Raw genomic sequence first — 22,736 nt, forward strand, 5'->3', positions numbered from 1 at the left:
AACTCACATCATATAAATGTCATAGCAAATTCTGTAAGCACTACAAATCTCTAACCGAAGGTGCTCTATGTATAAGAAATACCACACCGCAATAGATTAACCCCCAGTAAACCACCATAACATGACTAGATTGTGTGATACCTTATCAAAATGCTGATGACTCCAACCTAAAATACTGTGTGTAGCACGACACTACAACAAATACTCACCAAGAGGTAGAGTTGACCAGTAACTGCAACCAGCGCAGCGAAAAGTATGTCACCTGCAGGAAAGTCCAAGATAGAGAAAGCTGCATAATTACAAGTGTAGTCGCCGGCCGAAGTGGCCGTGCGGTTCTAGGCGCTACAGTCTGGAACCGAGTGACCGCTATGGTCGCAGGTTCGAATCCTGCCTCGGGCATGGACGTGTGTGATGTCCTTAAGTTAGTTAGGTTTAATTAGTTCTAAGTTCTAGGCGACTGATGACCTCAGAAGTTAGGTCGCATAGTGCTAAGAGCCATTTTTGAAGAGGTGTAGTCACCTCCAATATGGTGGCGACAAAAAAAGACACTTCTGCTGTATCAGTTCTAGCTGACAGATCTCCCGTCCAGCTGAGCGGTTCTAGGCGCTTCAGTGAGGAACCGCGCTACCGCAACGGTCCCAGGTTCGAATCGTGCCTCAGGCACGGATGTGTGTGATGTCCTTAGGTTAGTTAGGTTTAAGTAGTTCTACGTTCTAGGGGACCGATGACCTCAGATGTTAAGTCCCACAGTGCTCAGAGCCATTTGAATCACCTCTCGTCGATGATAATAATGCCAAACAGATCCAAACACATCAGTGGAAATATCGAAGACTGTAAGAGTTACACACCTGGATTACCAAAAAATCTGAACATGTCTGTCCGACACTAGGCCATATCACCTTCTCACCTTCCCCGCTATACAATTATTACAGAAAATCTGCAGGGAGAGAGCTTCCAGCACCCGTAAACTAATCATGACTTGTTGACACCCGTACACTCACCAGAGGAAAGCTGTGGACGCCTTTGCGGATAAACATTGTTAACAATTTGAGCACCAAGTACTTCCTACCTCTTTTTCTGTGGGCCAGTGTCCCCACCTTCCCCAGTGCAGCAAAAATAAATTATTCCGAAATGTTCAAATGTGTGTGAATTCCTGAGGGACCAAACTGCTTAGGTCATCGGTCCCTTGACTTACACACTACTTAACCTAACTAGCTTATGCTAAGAACAACGCATACATCCATGCCCGAGGAAGGACTCGAACCTCCGGCGGGAGGGGCCGTGACATGGCGCCTCAAACCGCGCGGCCACTCGGCGCGGCAAATTATTCCTCCATACAAAGGGAACGACTCGCAGAGATCACGACATCTCTCTCTCTCTCTCGCTATACGTCAAAATGTGACCTTAGCTACAGAGTTCGCGTATCATCTGCCGATAAGCATCTTGTCCAAAGACCAATTATTACAATTAACCTACCACCAACGATATTCAAACAGCGAGCAACACACTGTGGAAAAACGGACATACTTGGCAACAGTAAAATCAAAACCATTTCTTCTCGATTGCTATGATCACCGCAAGACTCCAGACCGCTGCCGCCCTACACAGTTCTGCAATTGTGTCCCTCTCGTAGATGAAACGACTATTCCCAGGGCCCAGAGCCTAAAAGTACAAACATTGGGTAACAGCAACCGCGGGAAAACGGCCTACGCAAAGCTGATAAATGGGGGGAGGGGGGGGGGGGGGGGGGACAGCGGTCTATGCGTCTCACTCCCAGAAACAGACAAGAAATCCCTGCCCCCTACCCACCCATGATCAGAGCGTTCAGAAGACGGAACCCGCACGGTGACTGTTAAACGAAACAGAACCTGAGGGCTGACCACGCACTAGCGACGGCTTCTCTAATCGCAAGAAGCCGGTGATTGATTTGCCACCTGACGAGGATGCGAAGCAGTCTGGCCCATGTATGTCGTCGAAAGCGTCTGTGAGCTGATGGATTTACCCACACATTCTTATTAACAAAAACGCATTATTTATTAAGGAAAACACACTCTACTTATTATACTCGTTACAATAATATAATCAGGTGTAAATTGTTGGACATTAAGATTTTCCCACAACTCCATCTTTCACCTGGTTCACATAAATCGTTAGAGCTCCGACAAGAACCCGTCTATAACATAGTCATTGATGACGAACTGCAAATCCGCTAATATCGGAGCATAAGCGTGGTAACAGAGTTTACCCGCGAAGAGAGAATGTATTAGGTCGATTGTACTAAGAAACAAACTTTCTAAGACAAATACGTAGTAAATTGTGTCGTGATTACCATCATGATGGGAACCACTAAATTCATTCTGGCTATGTATTTAGTGGTAAATTTTGATCGAACTGACTCGTATACTGTTTCCTACGAAGAAGAAAAAAACCAGCTCACGCGTTTTATACGGTAGCTGGCCACATTTTGGAGCAGTGAATCTTTTGTAGCTCTGACACACACCTTACTACGTAGAAGCCTTCTCCAAAAACCAATAACGTAATGCTGCACTTGGTACTAGTACATTCAATCAACGCGCTACTGTTAGGTGAAATCAAATCGGATAACGCTCTTTTGGTGAAAACGGTACCGAGAAGTGACATTCATAGCTAGCAGACATTTTGCGTAAGACAAAAGAAATTTGGAGTGATAGACGTTTTCTCTTTTGCACTATTTTTGTGACCGACACAAAGTACCTTATTCAGTCTCTCTCTCTCCGTCTGTCTCTCACTCTCTCTCTCTCTCTCTCTCTCTCTCTCTTTCTCTCTGTGTGTGTGTGTGTGTGTGTCTTAGGAAGAAAGACATCATGTTCATTTGATCTTCTTGCAAGCAAAAAGAGACCTAGAGTTCGGACAAGTATTAAAAAAAAAACAATGAATCTGTGTCTAATACTTGTTCCGAAATATACGTGTGTAAGCTCTTAAGTATTAGTAAAGTAGGTTTCTTTTGACGTAATTCTCATGATAACTGTAGTCACATCCATTAATCCAAGTTGGTGAGTGTCTCAGATTACACGCACTCAATGGATCTGTGTCTAGTATTTGCTCCGAAATATACGAATGTAAGCTCTGATAACTGTAGTCCACATCCTTTAATCCAAGTTAGTAAGTATCTCAGATTGTCGATCAAATATCATATCTTGTCGTAACACACACCATTCTAACCATGTTATGATATAAATATAGGTTCAAAGGTATTTATTTATAACACCATACTGATATTAGCAGCGTATGGTGAAAACGTAACCAATCTGAAAAACTATATTTCTGGCAGCCATAGGCTGAGTGTATAATAAAGGCTGTTTCTCAATCTTTGTTCTGTAGTATGCAGACGAAATGATACAAATCATCTGGCAGAGTAACTTTCAAGTCCTCCATAAGGTTGGCTATAAAGCAGCTGCCAGCATTGCTGTTTCTAGTGCAGTCGATTTCCACGTTAAAACTACAGGCATACAGCGCATACTTTTATAATCTATTATAGGTCTGATCGTCTTTGTTTTTGAGTAGAGTACCAAGGTATTGCATACTACCATTACGGAATATTCCAATAAAACTGCAATTTGTCACAACTGGCATACATTCAGCTAAAAATGTAACATTTATGTGTTTCAATTTACGAGTCATAAGCACAAAAGATGTCATGATGAACCATATTGAAGCTAGCAGTATTTACTCAATAGACGAATTACACAATATTTTTAGGACTACATATACGACACCTCTAATAGGTGAATCTCAGTCCGCTCGACCGACATGGCCTCCTTCATGTGTCAGGAAGGTAAAGTTTGTTCGATATTTCTGGACAGTCAGACCCTCCAGAGATGTGTAGTTGTTCTTTGCGTACTCATAATTACGGTTACTAGATTTTTCCATATTATTAACACACTAACAAAACGCTCTGAGGAGAGCACTGGGTTTGGCGTTCATAGAAACCTCAAATAACAAATACTCGTGTGTTTCTGACACGTCTAACTTGGCCGATAAAACGATCAGATGAACAGACAGTACATCCTTCTGCCATTAGCAAATCATTATAGATCATGATTGTCTTTTTTATGTAAAGTATTGCGGTATGATATTGAGTTCTCCAATTATCGAATAATCTATTAAAACTACTGCCTTCCACAACATACGCCATCCAACTAATATTACAACTGTGTTGTCTAATTTTAGGTGCTACAACCAGAAATACGTTACGGTCAACTGTGTCTAACAGTATCTGAGGTAGTATTACATCCCAATATATGTTAGAAATGTTAAAATGTGTGTGAAATCTTATGGGACTTAACTGCTAAGGTCATCAGTCCCTAAGCTTACACACTACTTAACCTAAATTATCCTAAGGACAAACACACACACCCATGCCCGAGGGAGGACGGGATCAGCCGCACAATCCGTGACTGCAGCGCCGTAGACCGCTTGGCTAATCAAAATGGTTCAAATGGCTCTGAGCACTATGGGACTTAACATCTGCGGTCATCAGTCCCCTAGAACTTAGAACTACTTAAACCTAACTAACCTAAGGACATCACACACATCCATGCCCAAGGCAGGATTCGAACCTGCGACCGTAACAGTCGCGCGGTTCCGATCTGAGCGCCTAGAACCGCGAGACCACCGCGGCCGGCGCTTGGCTAATCCCGCGCGGCAATAGACATTAGAACTACATATACAATTATTTTTCTAGATAATGGTCTACGTCTGCTCGACAAACAATGTCCCCTTTATGTATCAGTAAGGCGTAATTTTTTCTCTGTTGTTACCAGCAAAACAGCCAGGATTCACCTTTATATTAGTGTCACTACTATATTACTGTCACTAGTTCCGGTTTAGAAGTCATATCAGTCTGCCTTAGTATTTGTAAAAGTCTGGACAAACACTGGAAGGCAATTGCTCACTCTAATAGCAAAAAATCAACGGGTAAACGTCGTGATGCTGCTTCCAGTCACATGATCTTCTGGTCACACGTTCTAAATGTGACTGAATTTTCAGTCTAATTACACTATTTCGTGTGTGTTGCGATGTGGATACACCAGGACGAATGAGGAGGGACACAGGTCCAACAACGACAAGCAACGTGCACTCAAGATGGCAGCAGTTACGGTTACATCATCTGAGTGCAGATTTAGTTTCTCTTTTTATGTGTGTGCTGCACCTTGAATACACCAAGACCAGGGCGTAGAGTGGATGTGATTTTCTTCTGTATTCATGATGTTACTCAAAATGCATATAAATGGGGGAAATTCGCTTTAAAGACACGCAGGCCACTTTATAGCAAGAGAGTAATTGTTTAATGAGATAATAATGTATGAGCCCCAAAATGTTACATAGAGGTGGAGAGAAGAGATCCCATGATGACAAATAGAACTACGAGGCGACGGTGGCGCTTAAGCTCAGAGGTATAAAACAGTGTCTGCACTGACTGAAAACTCGCCATCCATCGCCAAGGTGTGTTCACTCCCCTCCAAAACAGTCAATATTCTATGTTCCGAAAGCGCTAAATTCCCCATAATTGATACCGCCGGCAACAGGAATAAAGAAAAGATTAAATGCACGATAAATGGGTGTAAAAATTAGACAAACGCCAATAAATAGTGTTTGGAGCTAATCTAAGACATGCAGATAAAAATTATGCTATCCCTATTCACCACAAAGCCCCTTTTTACCCTATATCCTCAAATTTCTCGTGACTTCATTTACAGTAAATCAATAATATGCAATCACTTTGTTTTGCTTCTTTCGATTCTAGAATCATACCACTTTGCACTGCATGTGAATATTTTTAGGACTCGAAATACGTATGACTTGCAACTCACATTCAAGTGGGGTGGAGAATACGACTGCATTCAGAATGATATATTACCGGTTCGTTACGCTCACACATTTGTTTTATTTCTCATTATATGTGTGTCGCCATGCCTATTTCTCTCCTTGTACAAATAACAAAATCCATATATTTTTGTTTTACAAGGGGTCTACGCGCTCTCTCTCTCTCAATCTTTAGTGCAGATCTCTGTCAAATTGTCCGCAGCTCGTCGTCGTGCGGTAGCGTTCTCGCTTCCCACGCCCGGGTTCCCGAGTTCGATTCCCGGCGGGGTCAGGGTTTTTCTCTGCCTTGTAATGACTGGGTGTTGTGTGATGTCCTTAGGTTAGTTATAAATCTAGGGGACTGATGACCTTAGATGTTAAATCCCATAGTGCTTAGAGCCATTTGAAACATCTTTTCTACAGTGGGAAATAGTTTATACCGGAGCAGATTCTTTAATGTTTTGGAGGTGTTTTTCGCGCTATGACTTGAACTGATTAATTCAGGTTAGTGTCAGCATAAACCGAGATTTTATTTCAACATGCTGAGTTGGTTGCAGTATACATAAACAATGCACTACCGGATGATAAAGTGGTTGTGTGGGGAAAACGCTTCCAGTGTGTTCAAAAATGTCTGAATGAGGAAGCAAGAAGTAGCAGACAATCTCTCTGCGAAAAAACAGGAAAAACGATAGAAGCGGGTGCTGTGGTGCTCAAAGACCGGTGTATCACAGTTCCGGTGACAGCGGAAAAGTGAGAGTCACTGACAGATCAGTTTTCAAGATCTGGCACAACATTCTGAATATGACATGCGTTGCCACCCTCTGATTTCAGCTCCACAGCAACTGAGACAGTCGAACATGCTGCTGCTTTGGATGATTAAATTTTACCTCATCAAGCGCATTCTCTTGAAGTGGCAACCTGTGGTTTCTCCCTCCTTCCTCTGATGATGAAACAGGTGTGTGCATATTTATAAAATGACGGCAAGGTGAATTTTGAATTGGAGTATTTCTTGAACAGCCAAGAATTCCGGTACCAAGTCATCCGTCGTTGGGAAAATGTGTGTGAAGTGTGTAATGGTACTTGAATTACGTAACCACTACTGCAGCTCAGCTCAACCTCTCGATACCAGCAATATTCTATTGTGTTTCTGTAAAGTAGTTAACATGTTTCTGAGACAACATTCAGATTTGATTTCATTACTGTAGAGGTACTTCGATACATCGATATGTTTATGTTGCAATGATATTATTCTTATGTGTAATCTTTCTTTTGTCACTATGATCTTTGTCGTACCTGTAACTCTGATTTTTGTGCGCGTATGCGATTATTAGTTGCTAGAGAGTCGGACCTTGGAAAAGTCAAGTATTGGACGTCATGTTGAAAAGACGTATATTGTAGTCAGCTTATAAAATGTGAACTTTAACAGTGAGGAAGATGTTTTCAATTATATTTTGTATTGTGAAGTGATGTTTTGTGTGTTACGTGATACTGCAACAAAAGCAATAAAAAGGAAATGTAACTTAAATTCGGAGTGCTAACTTTGAAAGGTTTGCTCTTCAAGAATGGTTTGTGAAGCGCATCTAGAAAACTTTTGAATATAGCAGAATAAAACCTAAATCTCTTTGCATACGAGCTTGGAATCATCACTTCTTAGATTTTCGACGATTGAGCCATGATTTTACAACGAGACCAGCGTTGGAAACACGTAAAGATGAGTGCCTAGTTTACTCTTTATTACATCAAATGACTTTATTAACTGTGCGCTAATGACACCTGCCACATAATAACTTTGTTGTTGCCCGAAAATGCAGTATTTAGCAGCGTGAGCAACACCACAATCATTATTAAATTTTGACCATTGTTGTGGTAGGGTTGTTAGAAGTGTGAATATGTATAGAAGGTCTCACACCATATAAAAGTCTACGACTGACACTTACAATGTGATACGTGTGCTACAGCAGTTTCCAAAAGTCGTATTGTTTTAGAAATTTTATCGTAAGTATTTTATGCGCAATGAATTTCATTTGTATCTTCTTGTATACTTTTTATAGAAAGAATTTGCAAACCAATGCAATATTCTCCGTCACATTTGACACTGAATCTGCAGTTTTTATCTCAAATGAGAAACGCAAAGCGGGTAGTGGGCGCAACTTGGCTCGGGGAACTAATGGGCTGTTTCATCTTCTGCAGAATCTGCTTCTGCGGTCGCACGTTGAGAGGTGCGGCCTGCGAACACTGTCCTGAATTATGTGTTGCGCGGCTGCGTGACAGTGAGCAATGTAATTACTGAAAGCACTCAGGCCCGCAGGGGCGCTCCAGATTGCGCAGTTGCTCGCCAGCCCTCCCAGAGACCCGCCCATCCCAGACGCCCACGTCGACGAGCGGCATAACAGGCGACGTCCTCTGGGCACGTGCCAGACACTGCGACTGTCACGTTGTTTGCTCTACATCCGCAGCGCGCAAACGCAAATATACGGCAAGCGACGTCGAAAGAATACGCTCGCCGGACAAGTTCTTAGTAGCCCCTATTAAAAAAAGAAAACTGTTCGCTTTGGAGCACTCTATACGGTACAGAACTGGCACTGCGAAGTTTTGTGACCACTGACGTGAATCAAGGCAATGATGTGGTTTGTGTGTTTGCCAGTCGGTTGTGTGGAATCGACGCAATAAGATGCGCCGACGTGAAGCCCTGCAGAATGACGGAAAGACTATCGTGTATGGTAGTGCTCATGACAAGCGTGGCCAGAAGGAATGGTGTACCACTCGCAACCATGATACACTGCGTAAGAACCGCGGCCGTACATTGACGGGAAAAGATCGCAACAGTAAGAAATAACACAGGCCAATGAAATTTTTTCTGAATTTTTTTTTACTTAGATAGCTCATCTTCATAGGTTTTTATGAGCTGAATCCAAATTTAGCTTTAGTTTTTTGTATCACCCATAGCTTTCGCGCAATATGCTTTTTATTATGTAGTATAAAAATCCTATGCTATACGGTAAATGGGGAAATTAATGAAAGGCTTTGTTACAACATAAGCATGGTTTGTATTACAGTGAGCTACTTAAAACAATGATATGTGTTAATAGAGGTTTCACTTGTCAGCTGGAATTGGTTTCTCTTTTTTCTTTGAAGCTTCTTGTCTAACTTTTTGTACGATGAGTCGCTTGCTAAACTTCTTGGTGAAGTGAACAACAGTAATCCCCCATCATGTTGGTGTACCAGCGGCCTTGGTAGCGTTTTTCCATCACTTTAATGTCCTTGCTCCTCACTAACATCTCCCATATTGTCCGGGAAGGAATGAGGGTGATTTGAAACTTCTTTAACATTGCAGCTATAATAGAAACATATTCTGGGTCTGTTTCACGTCCTAAGAACCTTGTAACGACTTGCTTGAATGATACCCATGCTTATTTCTCATTTAAGGTCATTGTGGATTCAAAGTTAACATCAAACATCAATTTTCTAATGTCAGGTCCGACAAAGGCGCCTTCTTTGAGTTTAGCTTCTGAAAGGTGTGGAAACTTTTGGCAGAGATACTTAAAACATGGTCCATCTTTAGGCAAAGCCTTTACAAACTGTTTCATTAGGTCTAACTTTACCTTTAGAGGCTATAGGGGTACGTTTTTTGGATCTATAAGGTTTTTGCGTAGAGTTCTTCCCACAGCCCAGTTCTTTTTGCACCAGCGTTGATCCCTAACCTACTGTCCCATTCACACAAGAAACATGGAAATTTGGTAAAGCCACCTTGCTGACGAAAGAGCATACATGTTACTTTTAGACCGCCACATTTCATCCAACCATGAGCAGAACAGTCTGTTTTATTTAGCACTATTTCTAGGTTTTCATAGCTTTCTTTCATGTATACAGAATGCCCAACAGGTATAAATGCATACATGTTACCACTGTGTAATAAAACAGCCTTTAAACTAGTTTTGCATGAATCAATAAACAGCCTCAAGTCTTCCTTTTCATATTCAATACCAAATTCACTCATCAGACCAGGAATGTCTGAGCAGCACACTAAATCACCTTCTTGTAAAAAAAAAAAAAAAAAAAAAAAAAACTTGGAATATTGCTGCTCTCTCTTTCTATACATGTATATGCTGGTTCGAACTGCCAACAAGTTCTGTTCTTTTAATCTAGAGTCAAGTTATTCGTTCGTTAAGCCCAGATCCCTAAGCAAATCGTTAAGCTCGGTCTGAGTAAACAATTTGGGCTCTGGAGTTTCTGTATTACAATGGATTCATCATCATCTCGTTCACCTAAATCACATTGTACATCAGAAAATACTTCTGTTGGAACAGAATTTAAATCATCTGGTGGTTCAGGAACCAGGAAATCTGCACCATACCCTACTGGTCGGATGGTGGATGGAAGGTTAGGGTAGCTTATTACTTTCTTGTTTTTCGAACTATGACCTGTAATATCAACACTGCAAAAGTAGCAGTCATTGTAATGATTTATTGGCTCCCTCCATACCACTGGAACAGAAACATAACATCTCTTATGTGGCGCCCAAGATTTGTCTTGATCACCAAGTTTAGATCCAAAGTATGATAGAGAAACCTTTTTCACAAAGTTTGTAATGTTTTTTGGTGTTTTTTTTATCACAAATTCACCACAAATATAACAAAAACTGTCGGCAGAGTCTTTACAACGACTATTAGACATTGTAATGAGGACAACTACAGGAAATGGAAAAGTGAGGTTAGGTTGACAGTAAACAAAACGCCATCTGTTAACACAAAAATAGAATCGACATTTTTGCCAGCAAATGTTTCTCAGCAGTGCTAGCAACGTCATCTACATTCATTACACCTCCTTTTTAAATTATTTCAACTATATAAAAGCTGTTAAATTCTTTAAAAATTCGCTTAATTTAATAAATTTAACGGTAGTGAATATGAAGAAATTGTAGGTGATACAGTTTTTTAAGTATCATATTTGGATTTTCCACCCTAAAAACACAAAAGAATAAGGTGTTTTCAGCAAAAACGTTTTTCCATCGTTGGCCTGTGTAATTAATGTGGAGTAGTCAAAAATCGGGAATACATTTGATTATATATAAGTGCGAGGAAAGCAATTGCAAATGTGCAATGATAGTACGTTAGTAACCGGTGTAACCACGATATGTTACAACTGCAGTCGTCATTAGCGACATTGTGTTCTGCAGCTGCCGGATGTCAATTTGTGAGATGAAATTCCATGCCTGTTGCAGTTGGTCGGTCAGTACAGGAACGGTTAATGCTGGTTGTGGGTGGCGCTGGCGCTAGAGTTATCGTCTGACGGTGTCCAATACGTGCGCAATTTGAGACAGGAACGGTGACTAAGCAGGGCAAGGTGACATGTCGACGCTCTGTAGAGCATGTTGGGTTACAGCAGCGGAATTTGACTGAGCGTTATCCTGCTGAAAAACACTTCCTGGAATGCTGTTCATGAATGGCAGCACAACAGGTTTAGTCACCGTCGTGACATCCAAATTTGCATCGAGCGTGCGTGGGTTAACCATGAGAGTTATCGTGCTGAATGGCAACACAACATGTTCGAATTACCAGACTGACGTACAAATTTTCAATCAGGTTGCGTAGGGTAACCACGGTAGCGCTCCTGCAGTCATATGAAATCGCACCCCAGACTATAAATCCAGATGTACGTCCGATTCGTCTACGCCACTGACAGGTTGGCTGCAGGTGCTCACCTGGCCTCTTTCCAATCAGCGCAGGGCTGTCGCTGGCACCGAGGCATCATAAAGTACAACAGACTTCACTCTACCCTCCAATGAGCCCTCCCTTGGCACCGCTGAAGTCGCGAACGGCCGTGGTTTGCCGTCAGTGGAATGCACGCTACAGGGAGTCTCGCTCCGAGCTGTCCTTGAAGTAACCGATTTATGACAGTTCATTGTGTCACTGTGGTGCAAACCGCTGGTCGAACCGCGGCTGAAGAAACAGTGCTATGCACCATAGTCATACGCCGAATACCACGATTCCCTCTCGGCAAAGCCACGCGGCCGTTCGGATACCGGTCTTCTTGTGACTGTACCTTTCTGTGTTTCTTACAGTCGGCAGCTGGGTACAGTAGCTACAATCCTGCCTAGTGTTTCTGCAATATCGCGGAAGGAACACCCAGCTTCTGACAGTCCTATTATGCGACCACGTTCAGACTCAGTGAACTGATGATAATGGCGCCTTTGTCGCCTTAAAGGCATTCTTGGCCAACACTAGCTCATTACGACTACTCTCGATGGTAGCTAACGCTCAGGACCGTTACAGCGTGTATTTTAAGCAAACGTGATTTGCATCCTCGCAGTGGCTCTACTGGCGCACAATTCCTTCTTGTCGTTGCCTTTTTTCTCGTCAGTGTACAAAGGTACTAAAGGCCAGGGATTGTCACTAACAGTCGGTTCCAAAGGCACACGAATTGCTACTGACAGCAAATGCAGATCCATCTCAGCCCAGCGAATACGTATGGCATAGACTTTCAGAGCCGGGTACCACACGGAAGGCCATTGCTTACAGCGGCACAAAAAGCAGCAGGTCTTCAGTGACTAACTCAGACGCTGGTGAAACGCGCGTCCGCTACGGTCGCAGGTTCTAATCCTGCCTCAGGCATTGATGTGTGTGATATCCTTACGTTAGTTAGGTTTAAGTAGTTCTAAGCTCTAGGGGACTGATGACCTCAGATGTTAAGTCGCTGGAGAGTAACTGACTGGAGGTGTGTATTGTGTCCCGACGAGTCGTGACTCCAACTCTGCCCAAGCGACGCGAGGGGTCGAGGGCACCGACAGCCTGCTGAGGCGTCAAACCCGAAGTGTCTGAAGTGTGTAGTTTCGACCGGAGGGTGATTCTATACTTTTTCTTTGGGGGGGGGGGAGTGGGTACGGTGTTCCGTATCGTAAATTAGGCCCACTCACTCAAGTTGCCGTAAATGTTAATCAGTATCTCTTTGGTGTTTGCTTCTTGAGATGACAATCGAAAGTTTGACAGCAATGACTAAATTGGCTGTCAGTTTACCTTGTTCCCCTAGTGAACTGGCGATGCTAAAGATCAACGTCATTCCTGCTGTTGTCTCGACCACGGTCGCCATCAGACTCCATCACGTCTAGCTAGGGTTTCAGAATTCAGTTGATAACGCAAAGGAACGACAGTGGTAAACCACAGACCAAGAAAAAACTGACAGGTCTGGTAATATGTTGCATATACTGTTTCAGAAGCATACATTAAACGAGAGTAACCTGTAACAAGTGAACAACTGTTACTGCCCACAAATTAAGCTAAGAAACTATCGAGGACTAGTCTTGCTGCAGGACAAGAGACAATAACAATTAAAAAGGGAACAAATTACAGACACTGCGATGAATGGTCCAACCCCGGAATTAAGAGAGAGTGCACAGAGAAATACTTGAAATGCTAATACTTGATGAGAATTGAGGGGACGGGCCCAGGCAGGAGCGGTTTAGATTGCTGTTCCAGAAACATGATACGATCACCCCGCCCACTGTTCCGTGCACCCACTGCTGCATCGCCTCGAAATTATTACCGATTAGCATGCGGAAACTGATTACTGATCGCATTATACCGGGTCGCGCAATCAATGGCCACTATTGACATAACAAGCATCCCTATCCGTGCACAGTGGCGGCAGTTCACTCACTAACGATGGCCACAAACTGACTCCAAGTGGAACGTCGATGGCGTCTCTTGCCGCCTTGGTCTAGCACAGGGATTCCCAAAGTGAACGATATCGACCCCTTGGGGTCGATACCGGTGTCCTAGGGGTCGACATAAACGAAAACTGATTTTGGGGGTCGACGAGGTCTAAAAATCGACCCCTATTAAATTAACACAAGTTCTTATTTAAAACTTTCAAGATAGGTAGGTACTGTATTATTTATGTCGTGTTACGTGTACTAAGAATAATTAATATTTTGGTAGGAAATAGCATTGTTGCAGTAATGTAAAAGTCTCAAGTTCGTGCAAGATGAAAAACTCGGCAAGTCTGTGTGGACAAGTTTGTGCAAGATAATGAGTTGGAGCGTGCGTCTTTCAGGCGCGTTTTGACTTGCTCTCTGTTTGATGCTTACGTGATTTAACACGAACGAATTCATGATCAAGTCCAAACATGTTGCTGATATTTTACTATTTAACGACCTTGCACTTAGGTTGAAAGTTCATTTGCGTTTTGAAATTCGTTGGAGCTTGAACGATAATAACTCATTTAAGTACTCATTTTTTTCAAGAGATTACAAAGTTATCACATAGTTAAATTAAGTGAAGTAAAGTGACTGAAAAAGTGGTAAACACAACATACAACATATTTTAAATAGGTAGGTAAAAAAGTATTTGTAAAAATTACTTACACTGAAGTTCTTAAGTAGGTAGGTACCTAAACTTTGAAGTGTTCAGTTTGCTTTGGTTTTCGTTCTTATGTTGATAGGTACTTACTTACCTAATACAAATTTTCTATACCTAATTACCAACTATAGTTACTTACCTAATATAGGTATCCAAGTTTATCAATGAGTAAGTCAGTAATACCTAACAAGAATCCATTGGGTGTGAAAAAAAATAAGATAGTGTGCAAATTTAAAAGTTTATTATTGTTTTTTTATTTAGGTAGCTTTTTATTTGCAGAATTACTGAGAGTTTTATGATTGGCGGACACGAAAAAAAAATGTAGACAATACAGTTTGGACTACTTGAAGTTCGGATTTATTGCATCTCCATCAAATCACCACTTGCCGATGTCTCTCATATGCGAAAAAGTAATCAGTAGCGATGCCATGAAGCCTTCAAAAATGGATGGCCACTTATCAAGAGTACATGCTGACAAAATAAGTAAGTCCTTGTCATTTTTTCAAGCACTTAACGAAAAACTAGACAAAAGGCCATCCATAAGAACGATGTTTGCGTCATCATCTATTAAAGACGATGATGGTTTACGAGCGTCATATATTATATCTTTACTAATAGCGAAGTCGGGGAAACCCCACATAGTTGGAGAGCAGCTTATCTTGCCACCCATTGCAGAGGTCCTTAACAATGTATTGCACAAACCCGCACATATTTTAAAGAGAATACCTTTGAGCAATAACACCGTTCAGAGACGCATAGACGAGATGGGACGCGATGTGGAAAACATTTCATGCAAGTTCTTACAGACCAATAGATTCTCTCTCCAGTTGGACGAGTCTACATTACCCGGCAATGAAGCTCTGTTGTTAGGATATGTTCAATTTATCAAAGATGAAAATATGTGCCAAGAACTGCTTTTTGCTACATATTTAGAGACTGATACCAGAGGAGAATCGATTTTTCAGGCCGTGGAACATTTTTTTACTGACAAAGCTATTCCATGGAAGAACATTGTTTCTGTTGTGACTGGTCGTGCACCGTCTATGGTTGGTCGTCATCGTGGTTTTATATCTCACTTAAAGCGACAACTGCCTTATGTACTGCCCATTCAGTGCGTGATTCACAGGCAGCATTTATTAGCAAAAAAGCTGAGTCCTAGATTGCATAAGTCTTTACAATATGTCATAAATGCTATCAAAAAATGGTTCAAATGTCTCTGAGCACTATGGGACTTAACATCTATGGTCATCAGTCCCCTAGAACTTAGAACTACTTAAACCTAACTAACCTAAGTACATCACACAACACCCAACCATCACGAGGCAGAGAAAGTCCCTGACCTCGCCGGGAATCGAACCCGGGAACACGGGCGTGGGAAGCGAGAACGTTACCGCACGACCACGAGATGCGAGCTAAATGCTATCAACAAGATTCGAGGCAATTCTTTGAACTCTCGCTTATTTGCTCAGCTATGTGAGGAAAACGATGAAGTCTTTACTCGATTACTTGTGCACACTGAAGTTCGCTGGCTATCAAGAGGCTCTTGCTTAGAAAGATTTTCAGCCATTTTTGAATCTGTGTTGGAATTTTTACAAGAAAAAGATCCGAATTTGAAACAAAATCTCAACAATTATAAAACAGATATTTATTACTTGACTGATATCTTTGGAATGATCAACAAAGTTAATTTGCAACTGCAGGGTGACGATCTTAACTTGATTAAAACAAAATCAATAAAATCGGCCTTCGTGGGTAAACTAATCCTTTATAAACAAAATTCAGGCAGAAAAGAATATTCGCAGTTTCCGCATTTGTCAAAATCACCAGAAATGCTTCAAGATGATGACATTTTATTATATGTCACTCACTTGGACGCATTACACAAGGATTTTACGGAGAGGTTTGAGGATCTTTTAAATTTACAAATTCCTCAATGGATAACAAATCCGTACAATACCACAGCCATAGAAGAAGCCAATGTGATAATGCAAGAAGAGTTGATTACCATCAGCACAGACGAAGAGCTTAAGCAGAAGTTCAAGCAAGGCTATCAGAAGTTCTGTTTGCAACGCAACATTGAAACACAGTATCCTACATTGTGGAACATTGCTGAAATATACCTTATCGCTTTTCCATCATCATATCTAGTTGAAAAAAGCTTCAGTGTGGTAACAAACATTTTGACGAAACAAAGAAAGCGTTTGAAAATCAACGAACGTGGGGATTTAAGGCTGCAACTCACCAATATTGAACCGGATGTAGCTAGATTGGTAGATAGTCACCAGGTTCATCCATCACACTGAATGTTTTATTTTCTCTTTGCGAATTAATACTTTTTTAAATAGAATTTACTACCTACTTAAAATTCTGTAAGTACTTAATTTGTAATAATCATTATAAATTAAACTTGATATTTACTGAATTGTATGTCTCTTTATTTTGTTAAATTTTGATGAGAAAATGAAGTCAACTTTACTCACTGAACCAAGTTCAAAGTTTTTCAGTTGGTGCCTTAGTACCTAGGTATTTTGTATCAATAGGAAAAAACTAAAGATAGGCCCCCTTGTTCATAATAGTCTGCTAACTTAAAGCATTACTAATTCTCACTATGCCTTCTTCTATTGACCTAAGACAGAATGAAAAATAACACTCTGTATAACTGTTTCAAGTTAGCGGACCATTATGAATATGGGGGTTGATCTTAAAAGTAGGTAATTTGGCCGTGGGGGTCTGAGGTAACAGTTTATTTTGGAAAAGGGTTCACTTCTCCAAAATAGTTTGGGGACCCCTGGTCTAGAAAGACCCATCGACGCCGTATACCTACACTGGCAGGAAGAGACGCCTCGTGATCAACCTAACAGATACATCGCTTGCCAATTTCTTCAGGCCTGTGAAGGTAGAGCTGTGGCCCATAGTTTGGAAGACTTGGAATAGCTGATCTTCAAACGAAAGCGGCGGGTGGGGGTGTTTCCCTTGGCCACTGGTGTAGAAGGACTGAAAATCAAAATAACGGCTATCTTGGCCTTTCAGGAATACGCCATGTTGTACAAATTCTACATTAATTAAACCAGATATCAGAAAACTATAATCTCATACCGAGCGAGTGGTTCTGTTGTGATGCAAGCCAAGCCTACGGAGGCCTCTAAATGCTGGGGAAAATTTATTTGATATAATTTAATCGCCATTTAATTAAATAAGTTTTCAAACTACTGGCCCTATTAGCTCGTTACTTTCATCAGTCGCCTCATAATTTGAAGATAAAGCTGAATCTGTAATTAAAAATACTAATTAAATTTTATTTGTCAGAGGGCTGGACTAGCTGCTGTAATGCGTCCATATGCTATGTGGCAAGGTAGCACAATATCAGTGCTATATCTTTATTTGAACATCGACCACGTGTTGTCTTTGCTGCAGGCTGAGGATGTTGTGTGCAATCCCATATTTTAAGGTGACATCAGTATCTTCGCGTGACTTCCTTCATAATTTTATGGTCTGAGGAACATTCAGACACCATGTCGCAACTCCACTTCCCGGCTAAATCACTAGATCTTATAGCAGCAGAAAATTTTCGGGGCTCTTTCGAAAGTCCACCTTCGCAGCCGCGTGGTAAACAGATCTGAGTCACCGGTTGTTTCGTGTGCCTGTAGGCTAAATTTGAAATCAACCGTGGCTTTATGTTGCTCTGTCGTTCAAAACTAGATCAAACACATTATTGCCTTCATCATGCAAGAGGCAAATGAAATGGCTGAAGAAACCGATATAAAAGATGAAGAGAAGTTCAATAGCGAAAAAGGCCAATTGGTGCAACAACAACTGTTGAAAATAATGGAATATTGTGAAAGATAGGAAAAACAAGTGGAACTTCAACAGAAAATTCTATCATCAAACAATAAACCAGATACGCTAGAAAGCTTTGAAAGTTCATGAGCTCGCGTCGCAGCGTATTTGAAGAGACGAGAAAGAGAAGACCACAAAGAATCAGTCTCGATAGAGCCATGTTGTTCATCAGTTAATAATGCAAGAATTGCTGAAGCTTTCCGAGCTTTTCGAGACACATGAAGTTAATCAACGTATTGTTGACAGCAGCCTTCAATCTATTACACAGAAGTACACAGAAATTATTGGTGGGAAGGATGTAGCATTAAAAGTGGAACTGAATCCTTGTTGAATCCAGACGTTACTGGTGGAATAGAGATGCTATCACAGAAAAGCAGAAAATTTTTGATACTATCGAAGCACAGCTAATACTAATTGCACAACAGCTTATTCCCGAGATAAGAAGTGCGCTATTTGGCCGTAACCCGAATAGTAGGTTTGCTGTCTAAATATGTTTTATGCATAACTCTGGATATTTAATTCCATACAGTAACAAAAATGGCTAAAATGAAATGACATAAATAAGGTGACAGATAATTGCAGTCATAAATTACAGCATTCAAAGAATGAGTCTTTAGCAGTAGCACAATTTAGCGCCTTCACTGTCACCTTCAACTGGTGGCAGATCAGCATGCACATTTTCTTCTTCTGGAGCCTGAGGTTCCTCATCATCATTTCCCAGACCCAAATTAATCATTCAGTAAATCCTTGATGTGTATTCCTTCCAGGGTAAATTACGTGGACAGAAGAGCAGTCCCGAACTGCGACGTCGCAAAATCCTTCACTGCCTTGTTATTTTCGTCAGTTCCATCCTTCTAAACGCATCCATAGGGAGTTCAAGAATTTCCTTTATATCAGACACCAGATGTTTGTCGTCATATTCTTGTATCTGCTATACTACTGATTTATTTTTCTTTTTTTGTGGGTGACTTGCAGGTGAGGTTAGGGTCGGGAACGTGATCCAACCCATTCCCTCTCTACTAGGAATCCACTTCCTAATCTATACCTATTCTGTTGAAGACAATTCTGAGCATGTTACCAAGTTATTAGTACAGTAGCCTCTTAGTTATGGAACTCCTACTTCATGAGATTTTGTTGTTGATTATATGTATATTTCATGTAAATATTTAATGCTGCTTGTTCATAATAGTGGGAGTTATGTGAGACTTATCCTTGTGCTCTTTTTTGTTAAATTATTTCAACAGTAGTATAAAGCTCTGTGTAGTACAGCTAAATATTGTGTATGGTACCTTTTTTACTAAAGTATGTTACCCCCAGTACTATTAATTATTTCACCCTTTCAGTATTAAAAATGGTTAGGACAAAGGGGTACTGCAGTTTTAATTTGTAAATATGCATTTAAAATAAATATTTGCCAGAATATGGAAATAAAAAAGATTTTTATTTGAAATAGGAAAGACTGAAAGCATAATATGAAAACAAAGCTGACAGTGTATTTAATTCGTTGTCCTCTGGCTGTTTTTCATTTGTAGTCATATTAAAAGTTCTATGTGTTCACGTGGTCGTTTTCTTGTTAAGTTCTAGCGGTAGATTTTATTATGAAGCATACATCGATGAATCTCAAGGACGGTTAAGAAAATAAAGGTATCCAGGATATGTTTAAATACGGTTTACTTTCATCGTGAACTAACGTCGTTGATTTACTTCTGTAATAGAAATTAATTACAGATATAACGTGTATTTAATTATCAGGTTTTATAGTCTTGCCCCTAGCAAAACAAAATGTACTTTGGTTCTATTATGAAACTACTTTTTCGAAGTAAAATTCTTTCAATGCCTGCCTTCTACAGCGGCCACAGGTGCTAGGCTGATAGTTAATATTGGTCAATTATTGAACAATGGACTATCGCTTAGCGTAATGTTCGATACGTTAAAATTTCGAGGAACGAATATCGAGTGTTTCCACTTCAATGCTTTTCACTTTCCGCATTCTTTATCTGTTAATAATTTAAGTCTCTTTACCTATCTGCCAAAGTAACACTTTCTATTTCTTTATTTGATTTATCACATGTGGGAAATACTCCTGATCTTTGGAATCAATGCCGAGCACACGGCGAATTCACTTTTTGGAACAAATCGTGTGAAACACTGTTTTAATAATACTGATATATTGTTACAACTTCCAATCCACAATCATCACATCGAAGCAACTAGGATTAACGGACAACGTTGTTACAGAAAATATGTGAACACAAGCGAGAGCGGAACAATATTGTGGCTATTCCTTATATATTAATACAAACAAATGAAATGTAATGTATTCTTACTGCTTTACTCTCTTAGAATTATATTGTATTCTTTTTTATAACTAATACTTAAATATTTCATTTAAACTAATTAAAGTTTATTTTTTATTAAAATTACGGCTTAAAGATACCAAATCGTGGCTATATTGCGCCCATCCCCTTTCTCTCCTATCGGACTGAGGGCAGTGAAAGATTGTATCACTGGCGTCATTCCCGAAGGCGCCACGACAGCGTCATATTTTCAAAGATCAGTTTTTTATTCATATTTAAATATATTTTTAACACATATTTGAGCCTACTGGTGACTGATCATCATAAAAGTCCAATTATTATTAGGTCTCCATTCTAATACTACATGAGCTTAACAACCTTCTCCTTAAATATTCCATGTACGGATTTCAAGTCATTTTAAAAGATTTATTAGTTTTTTTACATTGGTTTATAATTCCCTTTATTGGCTTTGTCTTGATCTGTCTTCTGGTCGGCTGGAGACTAATGATCTGGAACATCGATAGCCCAGATGTGCGAACCCATTGGGGCTGTGGCTGACAATTTAAGAACTGAGACCAACGGGATCACTTTCTCGAGATCTTCTTCTGACAGTTCTGTGATTAAAAGATGATCTACACTGAGAGTAACGTTAGCAGGCAGCTCTGAATACAGTATCCAGCGCTTTAGACCAAACGACATTAATCGAAACTGACAGATTCTACTAGAGAAGATAGAGGCTATGTATTTCCTAAATTCTTTATCTATTTTGACCTGACAGTACATGGATTTTAAGTTCACGGATGTTAAGAATTTCACTCCGTAGAAGTTCTGTAATAGCTCCTTTAAATTTTCTTGTCGCTTCCGGTCAGGTATGTTTAATTTGTTAACATCCAAAACCAAGCTTGGTCATTGCGAGTAACGGACTGCTATACCAAGAATTTGTAGGCTCAATTATCTGCCAATCTAACATTTTACGGATCTGTTTGATCACTATTTCTTTTTTGGACCAAGTTACAGGATAAGGAGATCGACAGAACGGTTCTTTTGGGATAAACTTCCATATGGTACCCGTAACATTTTATTCCCAGGCTTATCGTCAAATACCTTAACATAATTATTCAACAGATTACCAAGTTCCTTTTGTTGTTCGTCTGTCAGATATTTGGATTCAGTCACTTTAATAGTTATAAGTTCTGAAATCTCTATCTCTTTCCGATTATGGGCACCATTCAAACTAAATCCATCTTCAATGTTCAGCACCACTGGACTGAAGCATCTTATGTCAATTGGTTGGTAGTATTTACTGTGAGATTTCGGCATTTTCAGAAGGACCGGCCTTATACTGTTGCCTTTATTTTCTGAAACTAATATTCTTGCCTGGAGGTCTATTATAGTTTTCCTTTTGCACAGAAAATCCGATCCCCAAATACAAGAGACCGATAATTTCTTCAACGCCAAGAAGGTCCTTTTCAGTACTTCCTTCTTGATTACAACGTCGACCTATATTTAAAACTTTACAGTCTATGACTGCCCCCCAAAATGCTCCAGTAACATTACGTTTCTGAACGGGGAAAACGGGAACCTTACTTATCAAACTTAGCTGATTGTGCAAATTACAGTTCATCTCGGAAGTAGTAGCTCCAGTATCTGTAATTATATCTATAGGTATATCATTGACAGATACCTTAACCAATGCCTAATTTATATTTTTTGAGTTCTTTGCGAAGTTCATTCTGTAACTTTCTGCCATCCCGTCGCGTCTACTATGCGTACACTAGGACAGTTTGCGGCCATGTTTTTGAGGCGCTTGGGTGACGTATTATTACTCTGGTATTGAATTGTTGTATCTGTAAATGCTATTGAGTAGCGACAGCAGCCTGCCAAGAACCTTGACTTCAATTTGACGCCAGTGATTGTTCATGTTTTGGTTATCACGCTGATAATTCCCATTATCGTAGTTACCGTTATATTTTCTTTTGCGGCTATTATGATTGAGTTGTTGATATTGGTTTGAATTCTGATTGTCAGAGGACTGGAAGTTCTGATTAAAATTAGTGGGTGGAGCTGGCTGACGGATAAAGTTTCCATTTCCGTTCCCGCTTCCATTTCCGATCCCACTTCCATTTCCATGGTCATTTCTATTTCGCTTATAATTATTATTGTCCCAATTCGGCTTGTGTCCATTATTTTCGTTGTGTCCATTATTTTGGTTTTCCCTAAAATTTCCACCAAAATTTTGATTATACTCATTTCCGTTCATTTGTTTGAGGTCCTCTTGAATCAGATCAAGGGAATCAACTAGTGACAAAAAGTATTCAAGATCGGTATCTGGTACGTAAATCAATTTTTCTCGAATATTGACAGATAAATTGGCTTTCAATACTCGCAGTATTTCGCGAGGTGA

General features: G+C 40.4%; 1 pseudogene; it reads left to right on the forward strand.

Annotated features, from left to right (window-relative positions):
- The first annotated feature begins 3,789 nt into the window (after positions 1-3,789).
- LOC126341974 (V-type proton ATPase subunit E-like) lies at positions 3,790-18,523 on the forward strand (annotated as a pseudogene).
- The last annotated feature ends 4,213 nt before the right edge of the window (positions 18,524-22,736 follow it).

This window comes from Schistocerca gregaria, chromosome 1, assembly GCF_023897955.1.
Source record: "Schistocerca gregaria isolate iqSchGreg1 chromosome 1, iqSchGreg1.2, whole genome shotgun sequence".
Classification (NCBI taxonomy): Eukaryota; Metazoa; Arthropoda; class Insecta; order Orthoptera; family Acrididae; genus Schistocerca; species Schistocerca gregaria.